Genomic DNA, 10212 nt, shown 5'->3' on the forward strand with positions numbered 1-10212 from the left:
GTTATGCCTTTGTGCCAAGTTTGAACAGAATCGGTTCAAGGATGTTTTTGAGTTATGGTTCAAAGACATGAAAAAAACGCAAAAATATGGCCACCTTGCGTCCATATTGAATCATATCGCAAATTAAATCAATGTGCGTCTGTAGGTCATAGTGCTATGCCTTTGTGCCAGGTTTAAACAAAATTGGTTCCGCAGTGTCTGAGAAACGGCTGAGGACGGACGGACGGATGGACGGGCGGACGGGACCCAATCTACAAGTCCCCGCCGGACCTCGTCCGAAGGACTAAAAACCCATTATGTAAATGCAAACTAGCAATTATAATAAATGATACTACTAAGTGTCATTGATTTGTATTTACAACACTATGAGATCAAAATCTCTACCAAGTGTCATCAAATTTAACGCAGTATCTGTTGATATACCGGTATCACTCTAATTAGGAAAGTTCATTACATATGCAATTACAAATTAACTAACTTGACACTGATAAATGTCTTTTTTACTTAAAGTAATGTGAGCTTAACATCTGTACCAAGTTTCATGAAATTTAATGCAGTATTTCTTGACATATCAGACTAAGTACGAAAATTCAATAATTGACATGATACTGCTACATGCCGTTAAACAAAGCGATGTGCATATGTATGACATACGGTAGGTCAATGTCCTTGTGCCAACGTTGAATAATCGCAATCATACCAATCCATAATCCAATAACACTTAAGGTCAGAATTTGTAAGACAAGAGTTGTAAACATAGATACGTTAAAGCGATGAAATTCGTTTCTTCGCTTCGATAAAGTGTGTATGTGCGATGTATGATAGTGAGCATGCGTGCGTGAGTGCTTCACGAACTCTACAACGTGTTGAGCGGTCTCAGTCAGAAAATGTAACAACTTAGCCGGCTATTGAACCACTCTTTTTGGGAGTGGAGATTTAGCCGACTGGTTCTGTCTGTGACCTCCCAGCTAGGCGACTGATGCCGTATGTTGTAGGTTCGAATCCGATTGAAAACTATCCGAAAATACAAAACAGCACAGAACAGACAGTAAATAGACGGTACACAAACAAAGTCAAATTCATGAAAGAAAGATATATGGATCGACCTCTGGCCAAAGGACCAAGAAGTGATGTCAGGTGTTCGAAAATAGTAAGCGCATCCTGCCCCACATGTGAATGATACTGGTGGAAATATGTCTGAGTTATAGCTCCGTACATGACAAAATCATAACGAAATAGCCACAAGACAGCCATATTGCGTAGGAGTATGAAACAAATTGACACGCATATTTATGACAAGGGTCACTGTTCTTGTACCAACTTTGAATAAAATCCAATGATAAATGTCTGAGTTATGATGAATAAAGTTGGTTGAGATGTGCCAGAGTTGTGGCTCCATACATGAAAAAATGGTAACAAAATGGCCGCATGGCGTGCCATATTGGATCATATCGTGAAACATATTGACATGCATATGTATGATATAGGTCAATGTCCCCGCACCTATTTTGAATAAAATCGGTTGAGATATGGCTCCATACATGAAAAAATCGTAATAAATGACCGCACGGCGGCCATATTTGATCTTATCACACAAACAAATCAATGTGGATATGCATGGCATAGGTCAATGTCCTATTATCAACTTTGAATAGAATCGGTTGAGATTTGCCTGGGTTGTGGCTCTGTACATGAAAAAATTGTAACAACATGGCTGCACGGCCGCCATATTTGATCATATCATGAAACAAATTGACGTGCATATGCATGATACAGGTTAATGTCGCCGTACCAACTGTGAATAAAATCAGTTGAGATATACCAGAGTTATGGCGCCCTACATGAAAAAAAAATCATAACAAAATGGCTGCCATGCAGCCATATTGGATTGTATCACAAAATAAATCAATGTGGATATGCATGACATAGGTCAATGTCCTTGAACCAACATTGAATAAAATGAGTTGAAACATGCGGATTTATGGCTCAATACATGAAAAATTGTAAAAAATAGCCGCCATGCTGCCATATTGGATCATATTCATGAAATAAATTGACATATTGCATATGTATTATATAGGTCAATGTCCTTTACCAACTTTAAATAAAATCGGTTGAGATGTGCCTGAGTTATGGCTCCGTACATGAAACAATCGTAACAAAATGGCTGCCATATTGGATCATATCACAAAACAAATCGACGTGCATATGTACGACATATGAAATAATCCTTGTACCAAGTTTGAATGAAATCAATCCAGGCATCTCTGAGATATCTGCGTTAACGGACGGACGCACAGACGAACAGACGCACGCACGCATGGACGGACAGACTGACATGACCAACCCTATAAGTCCACCCGGATGGTGTCCGTGGGGACTAAAAATTAGAAAGTTAGAGATGCATAAAAAATATAAAGAAGGTAACATCATAGGCTACAAATACTGCTCATATTCTGTATTGTTTTTGGTAAAGTATTATCATCAACAGATGCAACACAGCAACTTGATTCAGATCATGAAATTACTGTACACCTGCATGTACAAATTGTTATTTACATTACGCAATCAATTTTAAAAAAAAACACGCCATTTTTAAGTTGCCGTGGGCCCATGCCAAAACACAAGGAATTAAGCTTTCGCCACCAGGGCACTATTATTTTGACTGGAAGTGATCGAGGGCTTTTTTCCCACTTCAATCTGTACGAACAGCATGAGCACGTAAAACAGGCACTGGTACAGATGGATGGACTTGGCTTGGTTTCCTTCATGACGCTGGGAGAAAAATATGGTCAAAAGTTACAGCTACTGTGGCCTTTACTTTGATCTCATACATACTATGTCAATTTCGTTTTTTTCAATTGTTTGATTTTATTCCACACTTGACTTTTAATTTGTCTCCATTGCCTTCTCCGGAAAATTGGATACTTCTTTATACAGCAAAGAATTTCATCTCTGCCAGGACATTTCAGTGCTTTTAAATTCACATCAAAATGGTCATGGCTTTATTCTCTGCTGACGACCAATCTCTCAACTTTCTTCCAACTTGTCTTTGATTTAGTTCTGTAGAAAAGAAAACATTTCATAAATTTTAGGTGAAAAAATTCTGTATACAATCTCAACCCACTTGTGTCAAAAAGTCATGAGCATGCATTATTGAAAGAGTCTTGCAGTTCAATTTGCCTTCAAATAGGCATGCCAAAATCAGAGTTGCATGCAACATTTTGTGTTCAGTGATCTTCATGTACATATATATGTCAAAAATTACAATTATAGCAAAGTCTTAGTTACATTTTATTTTTCAGTTTCCACAGCAGTAGGATACTGATGAAGTTCTGACACCAGCACATTTAAGTACATGGCGTCATTTGACATCTACAAAATCCAACACTGGTGTGAAGCTAGTGAATTTAAGTTAATGTGATAAAAGAATGTATTTTAGACTCTGGAGGTTTGTCAGATTAGTACTATACAGTTAGAATGATGGGAAAACGTGAATGAGTCAAATGCAAGGCAGCCATAGAAACAAAGCCTGGTGCATAAAAAGGCCTAAGAATGCATGTAGTGTACAAAAATGTCTATATGGTTTACATGATTTAAATAGTGATTATGTTTGCATTTGCATTGAAATGATGAATTTGGTTTACTGTCAAATAGAACTAATGCAATGCCTGTACTTCACGTTATAGATTAGACTTGTGTACATCTTACAAGAGCCATAATAAACTTCATCTACACACACAGATAAACTTGATAAAATAATGCTTCATTTCAATTCATCACTAGGTCATTTAACACCAAAACACAGTGTGATGTTTGCGACAGTCTACAGTATGTGATTTCATACTCACTCTGTGGTTGCTCTGTTTAATTGTCATCATATTCATCATTGTCTGTCACTACAGAACTAGTTAGACTGGTGGACATGATGCTAGATGTGGCATTTTCTGTCACTGCAGATGCTGATGTTGATGCCAAATGAGGTTGCATGGGTACAGCAGAGACCAGTGACTGTGTCAATAGAACCATACTCATTATCATAACCATCTTCTTTTTTCTCCTCGTTACCACCACCAACATCACCATCTTCATCATCTTTGGCATCACCATCATCAATCAACTCTATTACAGATAAAATGAATAATTCCCCACCCGTTCAAGTCACTGATGTACAATGGTAGGTAGGGAAATACAAAGATCACAATATCAAGCACAATAAAATCAGGATTATTAGCTAAAAGGATTAGGCAAGAGTAAATAATGTTTTCGTTTCACACCCACAAGTGCAGAAGTATTTTCAGATTTAATGAAAGACAAAGTGTATTAGAAATGTCCAACCCTGTCTAACTTTTTTCAACCATAAAACTTTTGTTACAAATTTGACGCTTTTTGGTCAAATTAGAATATCATGAACTATAAAAGTGAAAAGGTAATCATGATTGTCTTTGTTTTTGGTTCTATAATAACACTTTATATAACACTTTATACAAAGCCCATGCATTTAGCTTGCATTCACTGACTGTATATTGTCAACATCAAACTGATTAAAATCTGATAGAGTGGTTGGGCTGTTCACTTCCTCGGTCATTGTCTATTTTTTGTTTTGTCTTCAGCAACCTCTTTATACCATTGTGCCATAGGTGATCACGTATAAATCTTGTGCGACGAAGAGCCCATCAGAGCTATGTTGCTAAATATGCAGCATTCCGATTCGTTTATCAATCCACTGTGCTAAGTAAGCAGTGTTCTGCTGATTGGTTTACCAAACCACTGTGCTCCTGGGTGCTCCAAGTGGGTTGTGCTCGCAGTACAATAAAATACCCACAATTCTCTTTGATTTGTATCCTTGTAGGTTACTTTTTTAATAACTTTTTTGTTCTGTATGCAAGCAATAATGTGCAAACATCAGAATAATTGATAAATAATATCAAGTAAAAGATCATTTAGAAATTTCAGTGAAAGTTTCCAAATAACCATAAAACAACCATTGAAGTCACGTTCTGTAGGTACTACAAATGCCATACTTTTAGGCAGTAAGCTATGATGAACTGAAGGGGTCATTCATTTGTCATTTCCATCGGAAAAAAATCAATATCCTTTTGTTTCAAAAAACAGGTGCAAGTACTAGTCTCCCTTCTTTCAATCACATTATTCTGTATGGCTGAAGACACAATCAGTGGAAAATTGTACAAAAATGCTATCTCCTCTCTCAATCTTGCATAATTTTCCAAATAATTTGAAATGAGAATTGAGAAGAATGGTGTCCTTAAAAGTATGTTTTCAGAATTTTTACAACTAAGTCTATGAATTTGTCTACACATGGGAGACACATGATAGACTTCTCTGGGGAATCTCCGAGGATACAAATCATAATAAATTATGGGAAATCTACAATAGTGTGTGTCTGGTGGCAGGGTTCAGATGTAGCGGCAATAAGCAAAGGTAAAGATCAACTTGCAGATCTCTATATCAAATTTTAATGAGATTGTTGTCATGCTGTCCTTAAATGTGCAGGCTGTGCTGACTCTAATTAAATACTAGGAGTATCAACATGCTTTTAAATAGGGAATTCAGTATAACATGTTGAAGATAACAAAACAAAACAAAACAACACTGACTTCTACGGAACAGCAGCTGTATGTAACCTAATTTGACAAATTTGTGCATCAATCTGATTTCTTGTTCTAGTTCCTAAACCATGTCCACACAACAATTAGACTGAAAGTGACCCGGAACTTTTTTAAACTTGACACCTTTTGCATGTAAAAATGTGGAAATTACATGTTTTGCATGGTAAATCTGGCTTTTGTGAAATTTAGCGCAAAAAAATTGATAAACCGTATAACATAGTTTCAATATATCAATGCGCCATTCGATGATGAAAGTTGTTCCATTTGTAACGGATGGAAATAAAGCATTTTGATGATCATTTGCCAATGAACATTAATATTTTGAGTGAAAACTGTGTAAGAGAGGCATGTAATAAAAATATTGTAGCCAAAACAAGGGACTATGTACCCTCGGGGCAGGTCCTTTTGCCCTCCTTACGTCGGGCAAATGGTCACATACCCTCGGGCACATAGTCCGATGTTTGGGATATGGTATCCCATGGTAACCCGGACCTCACCTTGAAATATCAGAGCAAAATAGGATGAGAAGGGGTGATGCAAGACCAGACAAGTGGTGCATGGTTTGATTTGAAACATCAGAACACATAAATTACTTTGAAATGAAAGCTGCTCTTTTTACATTGAAAGCTTTCTGTACTAACATGAAAAATGTACACATCTGACTGCTCATTACAACACCACAGCAGTGTGATATATAATTATATTACCATGCCCTGGCTGTCGCATTTGATTGGTCGAGCTGAACCACGTGACTGAGGACAAATACACAGTAATGGTCTGTTTACACGGCAGTGAATATGAATAATAAGAACAACTCAAAGTTACGTAACTTTACAGCTCAAACGTAAATCATAATCAATCACAAAATAAAATGAAGGACTTGTTGGCCAAGTCGTAATACTTTTTTCTGATTTGCCAATTTTTTACATTGCGCATGATGTTTTGTAGCGTATTGCTCAGTTTCTGGGGCCCAGTTGTCATTCGCTCCGGAAATTTTCGCAAATTTTGGCGGTTTTCCTCGGTTCGTTGATAATATAATGGAAATAACAGACTCCGCTCTGACCATTAACGTTTATTTATGGGTGTGGGCTCGAGGAAAGCCAAATTAACGGGCTTGGCAAGCCTCGCCCGTTAATTTTTGGCTTTCTCTCGCCCTTGCCCATAAATAAACGTTAATGGTCAGCGAGTCGTCCATTATTTCTACATTATATTACCATGCCCTGCCCGTCGCATTTTGATTGGTCGAGTTGAACCATGTGACTGACCACAAATACACAGTAATGGTTTGTTTACATGCCCGTAAATATGAATAATAAGATTAACAACTCAAAGTATTGTAACCTTACAGCTCAAACGTAAATCATAATCAATCACAAAATAAAATGGAGCACTTGTAGGTCTAGTTGAGATACTTTTTCTGAAAACATCTCCGGATTTGCCAATTTTTACAGCGCGTGTGACAGTGCGTTGCGTATTGCTCAGTTTCTGGGGCCCAGTTGTCGTTAGCTCCTGAAATTTTCAGAAATTTGACGGTTTTCTTGGGTTCGCTGATAATATAATGGAAATAACAGACTCAGCTCTGACCATTAACGTTTATTTGTGGGCGCGGGCTGGAGGAAAGCCAAATTAACAGGCTTGGCAAGCCTGGCCCGTTAATTTTTGGCTTTCCTCTCGCCTTGCCCACAAATAAACGTTAATGGTCAGCGCATCGCCCGTTATTTCTATAATAACATGGGAGACAGGAAATCCTGCTGCAAAATAATTATCAGAGAAATTTGAAATTGGGCAATAACACATAATATTTGACTTAGTGCAGCACACATACCAGTACCCAGTGTTCAGAACACAGAGGCAGACTACCACTTCAGACAACACAACAGCGACACTGGGCAGATATGCTAACAAACAAGTTGTAAAGGACATTGCTTGTTAATTGGTACAATATAGAAATTGACCTCTTTGCCTCAACCATTACGTCAGCATGACAAACATGTATCATGGCACCCTGACCTGTATGCCATTGCTGTAGATGCATTTAGTCTTGATTAATTGGTCTAAGTGGTACTTTTATGCATTTCCTCCTTTCAGTGTGCTCCATTAAGGACAGTTCAGAGTGAGTAGAATCCTGATAGTGCCATTCTGGGCAACCCAACCATGGTTTGCCACCTTGACAAAATGCCTGATTGCATGCATACCCAGTCCTCTTGCCAAAAGGAAACTCACTACTGACACTACCCCTGAACATATCAGTGAAACACCACCAACTAAACTAAGCCAAAAGAAACTAAACTGCTAGCATGCCTCTTATCAGGCAATATCCCTTAGAAGCAAAGGGCTATGAGAACCAGTTACAGAGGTCATCCTCCAGTCTTGTAGACCAGGGACTAAAGGGTGATATAACTCGAACCTGGAATGATTGAGAAACTTAAGCAGTGAGAGGGAAATTAATATCCATACAAAACCTGTAGCAACAGCTTTGGCAATACTATATACATGTAAGTCAGCTGGCTTGGTTCAGTGAAATCAATAGTGATGGTCAGCACTGTCATCCTTCATTACATCGTCAGATAGTAGCCTAACATTTGGAAGTCACCCTTTAGTTACTCAATTTATGAAAGGAATGTTCAACAAAACAACACATAAATAAAATTACAGTATGTAGGATGTCTCCATTGCACTTAAGACTGCTACAATATTGGTGTCTGTTAAGAAACTCTCCCTTTAAAAAAATGACATTAAAACTAGTAACTCTTATTGCACTACTGTCAGCTCAACAAGCTCAGACTACATACTTGATAGATATCAGGAACACTGTCAAAACAAAGAAGGGGAATGTCATAAAAATAGGAGACCTGGTGAAACAGTCACTCCTTATAGACAAATCAAACCATCAAGACTATCTGCTTACCCTCCAGACAGGAGACTTTGTTTATTAACTGTACCAGTACATAACTCATACTAAACCTTTGAGAGATTAATGTTCTGTGTTCTTTTATATATATATACACAAAAGTGGGTGAATTTTTCCAATCATTAGTTCATGGATACACTCTAAACATTTCGAGTGACACTTGCTGAGATAGCAGTGAATCAGAATTTGAAACTTACCTGGAAGTTGAAGTTTGACTAGAATTCTGCTAAGCTGCTGTCGTAGCTATGGTGTCACTCATATATCAACCCAATTCTATGCTCCCCTGCATTGCTGCATTGTGGGTAATATTCGATATCTCATGATCACCCACCCATAAATTTGATACACAATGTATTAAACAGCCGATGAGAACTCAATGCTGGGTAATATCTTGCAATCTCGAGTGACACCTCAGGTACGACAGCAGCTTAGCAGAATTCTAGTAAAACTTCAACTTCCAGGTAAGTTTCCCTTAACTTTTGAATTTGGTGGCATATTTTCTAGAGTTATCAGCCATTTATTGAAAGTGGAAGAAAACTCATAAAAATTGTACAAAATTATGCATTAATTGCCGAATATGGCATCCAGCCTAAGGAGCAACTGCATTATCTGTACTTACCATGCAACACACTGCATATACCTTCCAATAGACCACGGAATAAGGAAATAGCATCTTTCTGTTCTGCTGCCTTGTCTTCTGTGGTCTAAACACACAATGGAAAGTAATTTATTCAGAAATAAATAAGAGTATTGACCATGAAATGGATTGCACTTGCAAGACACATCAATTCGGCAATACTTATCATTTTGTTTACATGTAGCTCTGATTAATGACAGTACCACAATAAAAATTGTGAAGCATGGTAAAAGTCACAAATATACATCACATATTTTTATTATTTCACATCCAGGGTAATGGCCAAATATTGCTAATTTGATATACTTTAGCCTGTAGAGATGTAAGTGATTTGTTACAAAAGCAAACTTACATTTTCACATTTTTCTTCAGGTTCATTATCTTCAATGTCAAACCCACATGTTCCCTCTGAGGCCGATACTCTTTCTTTCTTGAAGAAACATTTGTATGATCTGTAGATTCAAATGGAACAAAAGTTAATACATTATATCGTATGTCAACCATTACTTAGTTATAAACTTTATGGAGGTAAAGTTTTACTAAAGATAAACATTACAAGCTGCTCAATCGGGAAGTGACGTAATACACATAGCAGTGACCTTAATTTCAATTTTGTGTGAGCAAAAACATTTTGCTTAATTCATTATAATATATCGTAAGCAAATTCATAGCAGAAGTTTGCAGAATTTAATTGCACAGTTTGTGGCAAAACTCTGAGGTCTGCAGGGCTGAGGAGTTTTACTGAAAACTGTTCATTGAACAAGTCATTGACAATGACATAGTCCCCACTTGAAATAGGAGTATTAGTCTTGATGGGGGAGGGAAATGTGGTCATTAAGAAGTATCACTGGAGTGTATATGTTGAGATCTATGGGCACATAGGTCTATGTCGTTGTTCCCAATTTGAAACAATTTTGAGGCATGTCTAAGTTATGGTTCTAAATCAGGAAAAATACCGCAATTATACGGTGTCGCTCAAATTTGATCAGAATTGGTACATACCAGTATGGGTACCAAAGATCAACAATAAATGT

At 37.4% G+C, this 10212-nt stretch overlaps 1 long non-coding RNA gene across 1 annotated transcript; it reads right to left on the reverse strand.

Annotated features, from left to right (window-relative positions):
• Nucleotides 1-2464: 2464 nt before the first annotated feature.
• Nucleotides 2465-9619, reverse strand: LOC139152383 (uncharacterized). The gene is made up of 4 exons (XR_011556618.1): nt 9531-9619; nt 9161-9245; nt 3852-4122; nt 2465-3063 (listed from the first exon to the last, which is right to left on the reverse strand). It is a non-coding gene; the product is annotated as an uncharacterized lncRNA (long non-coding RNA).
• Nucleotides 9620-10212: the final 593 nt, after the last annotated feature.

The sequence above is a fragment of the Ptychodera flava genome, chromosome 15 (assembly GCF_041260155.1).
Source record: "Ptychodera flava strain L36383 chromosome 15, AS_Pfla_20210202, whole genome shotgun sequence".
In the NCBI taxonomy this organism is placed as follows: domain Eukaryota; kingdom Metazoa; phylum Hemichordata; class Enteropneusta; family Ptychoderidae; genus Ptychodera; species Ptychodera flava.